This window comes from Apium graveolens, chromosome 5 (assembly GCF_009905375.1).
Source record: "Apium graveolens cultivar Ventura chromosome 5, ASM990537v1, whole genome shotgun sequence".
Classification (NCBI taxonomy): Eukaryota; Viridiplantae; Streptophyta; class Magnoliopsida; order Apiales; family Apiaceae; genus Apium; species Apium graveolens.
In genome coordinates, this window is record NC_133651.1 from 15,595,008 (window position 1) to 15,604,280 (window position 9,273).

General features: G+C 30.9%; 1 long non-coding RNA gene across 1 annotated transcript; it reads right to left on the reverse strand.

The window, feature by feature from the left end:
• Positions 1–2,365: 2,365 nt before the first annotated feature.
• Positions 2,366–5,963, reverse strand: LOC141660390 (uncharacterized). The gene is made up of 9 exons (XR_012549876.1): positions 5,836–5,963; positions 4,536–5,361; positions 4,143–4,438; positions 3,891–4,058; positions 3,696–3,819; positions 3,531–3,606; positions 3,309–3,415; positions 3,125–3,206; positions 2,366–3,031 (listed from the first exon to the last, which is right to left on the reverse strand). It is a non-coding gene; the product is annotated as an uncharacterized LOC141660390 (long non-coding RNA).
• Between the last annotated feature and the right edge of the window lie 3,310 nt (positions 5,964–9,273).

Sequence of the window (9,273 nt, forward strand, 5' to 3'; positions counted from 1 at the left end):
AATTGTACTCATCACTCAATTTTTTCGGTCTATTTTCTTTGAACTTGGGCTTTTGTTCTAGCTTGTCTGTACTACTATTAATCCTATTTTTAGGACTTTGCTTCAATGGAGTGGCACTATTACGCCTCTTTCTAACATTCTGATTGGACATTTGTGCATGGGCTTTGACAGTGCTTATGAAGGATGTCGGTCCACAATTGCACTGGAAATATACTGACTGTTATATGTCTCCTCCTAAGGAACTAGGTAATAGCCTTTTTGCACTGGAGTAACACCGTATTTCATACTACTAATGTTTCTGATTGCAGGAACCGGGAACCGTATGCGCCTTTGATTGTGCCACACAAAGTTTTAAACTTGGTTGGGCAACTATTGTTTCTTGTTTTTTTGACAGAGAAATCACCACCAAGATATACTAGCCTCCGAGACCTTTTTGATTCAGAAGCGTAAATTGCACGTTGTTGTACATACTATTATGTTTTCCAAGAGAAATTTGGGATACTTACTTGGATATCTTTTAAACTCTTGAAGGTCTTACGATAAATTGGCGAAGAGCATTGTTTCTCCACTTTTTTTTAACTAAGTCTAAATTTACCGTTTCATTATCTTCGTTTTCAAATAAATTACATCAGTCTCCTGCTGTGTTTTCCAAGTCAAAATTTAAAGCTTGCTTGCATGATTTAATATCAACCACATTTTGTCATATTTTGTGAAGAATCAGGAACAAGTTTTGAGCAATTCTTCCTAATACAAGTCCTCATTGTTTGTGCCTTACAAGTCGAACTCATTGCAGGAGTTTTTGGTTGGAAATTTGATTCGGACATCTGAGTATTGGGAGTGTAATTGGAATTGTACTCATCAGTCAATTTTTTCGGTCTATTTTCTTTGAACTTGGGCTTTTGTTCTAGCTTGTCTGTACTACTATTAGGTCTCTTTTTAGGACTTTGCTTCAATGGGGTGGCACTATTACGCCTCTTTCTAACATTCTGATTGGACATTTGTGCATGGGTTTTGACAGTGCCTATGAAGGATGTCGGTCCACAATGACACTGGAAATATACCGATTGCTATATGTCTCCTCCTAAGGAACTAGGTAATAACCTTTTTGCGCCGGAGTAACACCGTATTTCATACTACTAATCCTTCTGATTGCAGGAACCGGGAACCGTATGGGCCTTTGATTGCGCCACACAAAGTTTTAAACTTGGTTGGGCAACTAATGTTTCTTGTTTTTTTGACAGAGAAATCACCACCAAGATATACTAGCCTCCGGGACCTTTTTAATTCAGAAGCGTGAGTTGCACGTTGTTGTACATACTACTATGTTGACTACTTGGTTGGGATACTAATGCTTTTTTGCAGGCAAGTTCTCGGAGGCGCCACCACATCCACTCTATCCACTGCATCCATGCAGACAGGAAGGTGTTGAACTCCATGCTAGCGTGTTCTTGGAGTCCCGGGATTTTTGTGTAATTTTATGTTAGCCTCCATAATTCAAGAATTTAGTTTTGTATGTATTTTGAGCTATTTAACTCCAATGTAACGGGGGGCCTTGCGAAGGGCCGAAATGTATATGACTTATATAGCTTTTCTAATTTTTGGATGGATGTATTTGTAAGTTATTTTAAGTTTTTCTTAATTAACTACTTGATTCTGTTGATTCTAGTGTTTACTTGTTGACTATATTCCAAACTATCTACATTATTAGTATTATGTACATATGTGTTACAACTCTTAACAGTGCAATTTCCCTGTTAAGAGTTGTTCACTATACTATGCATTACGGATATTGAGCCGTTTCAAAATACTTTGTAATTGATCTAGCAATTGCATTGATAAACCACAATATTGTATTACCCCCTGATTCATGGCACCCCACATAATAATAATTTACACCCCAATATTTATTACACCCCCAAATAATAAGAAACGCACCCCAAATATTTATGTTGCATAATATATTTTACTTTGCAAAAACATTAAGAAATACACCGTAAAAAGTTGCAAAAATAAAACTGAATTACAAATCATCAATTAATATTTTCAAGATAAACTTAACCTAAAAAAAGGGCTATATATATCGCCCATTCCGGTTTTTAATTCTGAATTAATTTTTTACGGTGCAGAATTTCCATAGGCAAGTTTCTTCCTTGAATGGAAAGAAAATGGAATAATATATATTTATACTCTTATTTAGGGGTAGTCCGGGAGAATTTAATGTTTATATTTTTATACAAGTTAGAAATGAGTTATGAACGGATATATGCATCATATATCATTGCTAGAAACTGAATTACAAAAATTTGAATTTAGCAACAAAAAAAAAGAATTACAAAAATTTGCTCATATTTTGATAAACAGAACACAAAGACTACGACATTATCATTGCAAGCAAAGTGTATGAAATTGCAAACAATAACATAGAAAATGGTGATGTTCTGGTAACAGGGATTGCTCACAGTATTCAATACCTAATAAATTCTTTACACAATTCTAATAAAAGAGCATCATCTTAAGATTGTTTTACATAGTAGTCAATTAACAAATGTAGAATTGAAGAAACTTTTTTGGCCTCTGCCTCTGCACTCCTCGCATTATGCCTACTGAGGTGAAAATGCTTTCTTTACAAGAACTCTCTCATTATAGTTTACTTCTTTTCTTTTCCTGAGATTTTTATGCACGGTTATTATTGTGCTTCGAAGAATATTTTTGTGTGCTTCAGGAGTGTTTTCCTTCTTCTTAACCGAGGATTGACTAGGAGGTGACTTCGAAACTGTGGCTTGTCTTGCAGGACTGTTTTCCTTCTCCGAAACTGGGGACTGCCTAAGAGGTAAATTCTGAATGTCACAATGCTCCAACTCTATGTCTTCCCTTAATGCAGATGCTTCAGGAGTGTTTTCCTTCTTCTGAACCGAGGACTGACTAGGAAGTGACTTCAGACTGTTTTCCTTCTCCTAAACTGGGGACTGCCTAAGAGGTAAATTCTGAATGTCATCATGCAGCTTCCTCGATATAGGCCTTCCAAAATGACCTGATAGGAATAGTGTATACGAAGTTAGTTTTTGACATTGTATAAAACAAGATAATAATGACACAATTTTTTTTTTTAAAAGAATAACATTACTCTCCAACTCTTCACACATTATAGGCCAAATGTCTTCCCTCAATGCAAATGCATCTTTTGGGTCAAACCAGTTCTCGGTAAACTGAATCAAATGTAATGATGTAATGTGAGATAGATACATAGCTAGATAGATAGATAGAGATATAGATAGAGAGATTAACTAAGAAAGAGGGAAAAAAAATACCATATTCAAATTTTCCATTTTAAAACTTATCGGTGCTTGTTCACAAAAGAGCTTGATCATATGTAACACAAAAAAGCACAATCGAATGCATTTCATTGTTGCGGAACCTAAGGGGGAATCATAGAACAAATATGACAGTTAAGATGTAGAAAAAACATGCTATCGAAAACAAGAAAGAAACACATAAAATCCCTTTAAAATGCACTACCAAAGAGATTTTACCTCAACTTGTCTTGTGATGACATTTGGTATTTGTGAAAACGGTTTATTCGTATTTGCCCACAATCTTTTCAGAAACCTACATTGATTAAAACTTGAAAATTATATCAAAAACTAGGCGACTCATCCGCGCTTCGTGCGGCTTACTTAAATTTTATAAATTTTTACCATTCGATTGTCTTGAAAATCCTAGTACTCGAGTGATAGTTGTAAGAATCCAAATGGAGCACGAACAGACTTGAGTTTGCTTCCTCGTCTGAGGAAGCAAACTATCGCCAAGCTATAATGATCCCTGTATAATTTTATTTTTTTTAAATAACATTGAAGCTACTAATTACGATTACATTAGTTTGAGAAACTTACTCTTTGTGAATTGGGAAAAGAATGTAGGAGTGCTGATTGAAATTGAACTTATTCGCTAAAGTTGGGTCACGCGCCATCTTAAATTGATCTTCCGACTTTATGTAAGAGTACGTGTCTTGAACTGAAATTTTTAAAGCTCCTAGAGAAGACATTGTCTTCTCCAAATGCCTAACCAAAAAGAAACAAAGAATTGGTGAAAATATGATTATTTCAAATAGCTAATTCAAAGAAAAGAAAAAATATATATACTACCTCACGTAAAAATATAACACGTCTGAATGAACATTAGCACCAGCTTGAAAACTTTTCTTGATGGCTCGTATTGTTGGTTCATCATCATCCATGCTATTATATTCAGGGGACACATACTTCTCCACATCTATTTTTTCAATATATTTTGTCGGAGAATTATGTTCTCCAACCTTGTGAGCCGTTGTTGAGTTTCAGATGTGCTGTTCTCCAACCTTCGGAGCCGTTGTTTAGTTTTATCTGTGTTGTTGCATTCATGGAACACATACTTCTCCAGCATATCAGGTCTTTCTTCAGACCTGCATTAAGACATGAAGAACATTAATCTTAATGGACACTACAAGCTTCTCAAAGTGAAAATTTGTTTCTTGTACGACTCTCTAATCTTGCCCTTACCCATCGTTTAATGCCAACTAGGCTCTCCAACCTTTCCAGCCGCTGATTTACGCCAACACAAGCGGCACACTCTACAGACAGTATCTCTTTCTTTATCTTCTCCATTGCAATCTTTGTTTCTTTTTTATTCCAAGCTGAAATCACAGGCATTTCAGTAGTCAAGGGCTTCAGTTTCTGAAGAGAAAAGACCCGGAGGAAGTAAGTGCACCCCCCAGTCCCATATTCCGTGTGCTACTCTCGTCTTTTCCTTTTGCCCTATTTTTATAATCCTTTATCGCCTCAGCAAGGATATCGAGGATGAACTTGCTCCAATTGTAACCTATGGTGGATGGCAAAACTGACAGCACTCCGTAAAGCTTTCTAGATGGAGAACTTTTTGATGACGGGCAAATTTTTTTGCCAAATACATAAAGCATAAATGTCTCTCTGAAGTTGAGATCATCTTGCGTAAACAGTTTCAAAGATTCTGTCAATTTACACAAGGTTTTTTTCCCATACAAAGCATCTAATCTAGTAGAGACATCTTTTGAAATTGTTTCTGAAATTATTTTACCACCATCTTTGACTCCTAATATTTTAGTAATATCTGCAGATGTGATAGCTACTCCACCCACTGAGCATGACTCAACATCAAACGAATCTCCCATCTTTTTGATGTATTTGTGGTCCACCTTTATATTTGTAATATGATTAAGACAACTAAACCTCATATCTTTGATGACTTTAATGAGGTCGCTGTTTTTTTCATATCTTCCATTATCTTCACAATGGCTTTGGGCTACATCGTATTTTTAATAAATCCTGATGAGACTTTGAATCTTTATTTCTGCAAACGCAAACAAAGGGCAATATCAGCTCAGTTGGTCCTCAGTTAGCTGCAGGACTGCTTAAGCAACTAATTGGTCCTTATTAAAATGAACATCAAGAAAAATGATACCAAACACCATATTTAGATTTGAAATAAACAAAACTGATACCAAAATTAAATTTGTAACCAAACCATTCCTAGATAGATATGGCATTGACAGTTAGTTAGGAAGCACTACAAGGCACCTGAGTCCTGACTATGCAAAAAGAGCAACTAAAAAAAGCAAGTACATCAATTAGTAAGTTGAACAGTCAACTAATGCCTTTCGATTTCATCACACATGAAAATCAGATATATTCATGAAGCTCCTTACATAGAACTTCCATTAAACACATGGACTGCTTCATAGAACATAGAACTTTCGTTTCGACATGGACTGCTTGCATTCTAATTATACATTCTAAAACAAGGTATAAAACAAGGTAGACATACATTATAGCTTGCTTTTCCTTCTTGCCGGTAGCCTGCTCCGGATCTTCCTGCCCTAAGTTGCCGGTGGCCTGCTCCGGATCTCCCATTGCTCTCGCTCTCAATTAGCTCTCAATTGCTTTAAAGGAAATAAGTCCTATAATGATTATATAGTATATATTAGGTGCAATGGTAACTTAAGTCCCAATATTTGAGCCCACTAGAGAAAAATATTTAATATATCATTTTATTTTATTTTCTAATACTATATTTTAAAATTTTTATAATAAATTCAAAATAAAATTCAAAATATTTATTTTTATAAAATTATTTGGAATAATTATTATAGAAATTTAAAAATATAGTATTATAAAATAAAATAAAATATTATAATATATAAATATAACAAAATATAACAAAATATAAAATGAAACCAAAAATTAAAAAACATCTTGTGTTTTCAAGAACTTTATTTTAAAGGCAAATATTTATATTTTTCCTTTATTTTTTAATTTTCTAGTGTTTTTTCCTCCATGCATACTCGAGGGATATTGTGTTTTTTGATGCTCTTGAATTAGAGGTGAATGGTTTGCTCTTGTGCACACACTTTCACTGGAAAGTTGAAACTAGTATACTCACTCTTGGAATGTCTTAGTAATTAAGATGACATGACTATGTGCAAAATGATTTAGTTTTCTTGTTTTGTAATGATTGGAATGAGTGATACACTTAGTGCCTGTTTGGGAAATTTTAAAATAAGTAACTTATGACTTAAAATGATTAAGTGCAAAATAAGTGATAAGTTGATAAATATTTATAAGTTCTATAAGTGTTTGGATAAATTTACTTATAAATCATAAGTTTTTTTACTTAAATAAATTAAAATAAATAATTATTAAATACAATTATCTTAGTTCACGAATCTTAAATTAGAAAATATTTAAAAATTTATATTTTAAAATCAAAACTTTAGAAAAAAGTGAAAAAATGAAAATAAGTTGGAAAAAAGTTTATCAGCTTATAAGTTGTGAATTCAACTTATAAGTTGGGTCGACAAACAGTCATCAATAAGTTGTCACGAGCTTATAAGCCATAAGTAGCTTATAAGCTAGTAGCCAAACAGACCCTTAATCTATTCTTTTTAATTCTTTTGTGAGTGAAAGGTGAGATATTTCTTATTTTATATTTGGAATCCCAAGTTTTCTTGAAAGTGTACTCTTGTGTGCATAGTATGATTACTAGCATTATTTTGATTTTGTGCTTGACATGGTTTATTAAGCACTTTTGCATATTCTTTGAGTTAATTATGTGGATACTTGCCTTTAAAACACCAAGTATTGCCATCAAAATTAGATCCTCCCGAATCTGTGCTTTCTTCATAGTTTGAGCTATTAGGATTTGTGTTATCAGAGTTTGACTCAGTCAAATTCTGTCTGACTGATGAGAACTTGTATTATTCTGTGATGCATCTGTAGAGATTGTTATGTGATCAAAGTTTATATGTTGTTCCCCTCAACATTGCAGTGATCAAATTACTTTTGATAATAATAATTATACATATCTATATTATAATATTAAAGATGAAACATTAAAAAATTTGGTCGATGGGTCAGTTGGTATTTGAATCGATTTACGGGTCTATTTATGTGTATAATTAAGTATCAACCTGAAATTTATATTAGTTTTAGATCTCTTTGAGTCTTGCTAACTAAATAATTATTAATAAAAAAATGTATTAAAATATATGAACATAAGAGATGTGGAAGACCAAAATATAAAAGTTAAAATTATATTAAATTAATATCACAAATTCAATGAAAATTATATTAAAATCGCAGATTTAAAAACTCGTCAGGTATAATTGGATAAAATCCAATATAATAATTTCAATTGTTTTTAAAAAAAAATATTTTTCAATATTATTCAGATGTAAGCCAAGATTTACTCATTATATAATTAACTTCATATTCCAAAAATAATTATATTTTATAAAATAATATATATTTTATATAAGATCAAATTATCTTTGATAATAATAATTATACATATCTATATTCTAATATTAAAGATGAAATACTAAAAAATTTGGTCGATTGGTCATCGGTATTTGCATTGATTTACGGGTCTATTTATGTGTAAAATTAAGTATCAACCTGCAATTTATATTAGTTTTAGATCTCTTGAACATAAGAGATGTGGTTGACCAAAATATAGAAGTAAAAATTATATTAAATTAATATCACAAATTCAATGAAAATCATATTAAAATCGCAGATTTAAAAACTCATTAGATAAAATTGGATAAAATCCAATATAATGATTTCAATTATTTAAAAAAAATATTTTTCAATATTCTTAAACATAATGGCTATTCAGATGTAAGTCAAGATTTACTCATTATATAATTAACTTCATATTCCAAAAATAATTATATTTTATAAAATAATATATTTTATATAAGATCATATTATATATAAAAATTCATATATTTTTTCTATTTTACAAAACTAAGGGGGTGTATTAAATTGAGATTTTAAAGAATTGATAACAATCCATAGATTTTAATGAATTTTATAAATTTATGGATTTTTTAAATGAATAGAGTTTGACTGGCGGTGAAACTGAATTCTGTAAATAGATTATATTTAATACAACTACATTAAATAAAAAATATAAATTTTAATATAAGTATAAATTTTATATGAGGGATGATTAAAATATAGATTATATATATTTATTTATTTTTGAAATTTTAATAGGATTTTAAAATAAATAATAATTTAAAATTTTAATAGAGTTTGAAGAATTTGAGTAGCGTTGAAATTGAGATAGAGATTATAACGACTCGTGTATTTTATTTTATTTTATTTCTAATATTGGGAAGTGTAATAAAGGTTTACGTAAATAAATAAAATGTGTGTATTGGTTTTGGCAGCAGTTATGAATTTTTATTTAATTATTTATGATTTGTTGATATGTGGGATTGGAATTATGTGATTTATTGGTGAGTCATATGATTTTATCTCGCTTGTAAAAGTGATTTTATTGTAGTTTTAATTCCATAAATAGTTGGGTTGTCTTTAAAATTAGTTTTCTAATTTTATAATTTCAATAATTATTTTTAGGACTTCATAAAATTGAGAAATCAATATTTCGTTAATTACTCATTTTTAAATGATTTTCTGAGTGTGTTAAATGCTAAAATTCATATTTAATTATGGGAATCTTTAAAAATTATGAAACTTATATTTTATTAAGTTCGTATTATTCTGAGAATTTTAAAATTATTTTGAAAATTTTTGGAAATCAATTTACCCGCGCGTTGTTTCGTTATTCGTTAAAAAGCGGATATAAAGCGTACCTTAAAAATTGTTTAAAAAATTTCGAAATTTACGTTTTTATTCTCTTCGGGATATTTATAATATATTAATATGATTTTCATAATTTTCTGAAATCGTTTCA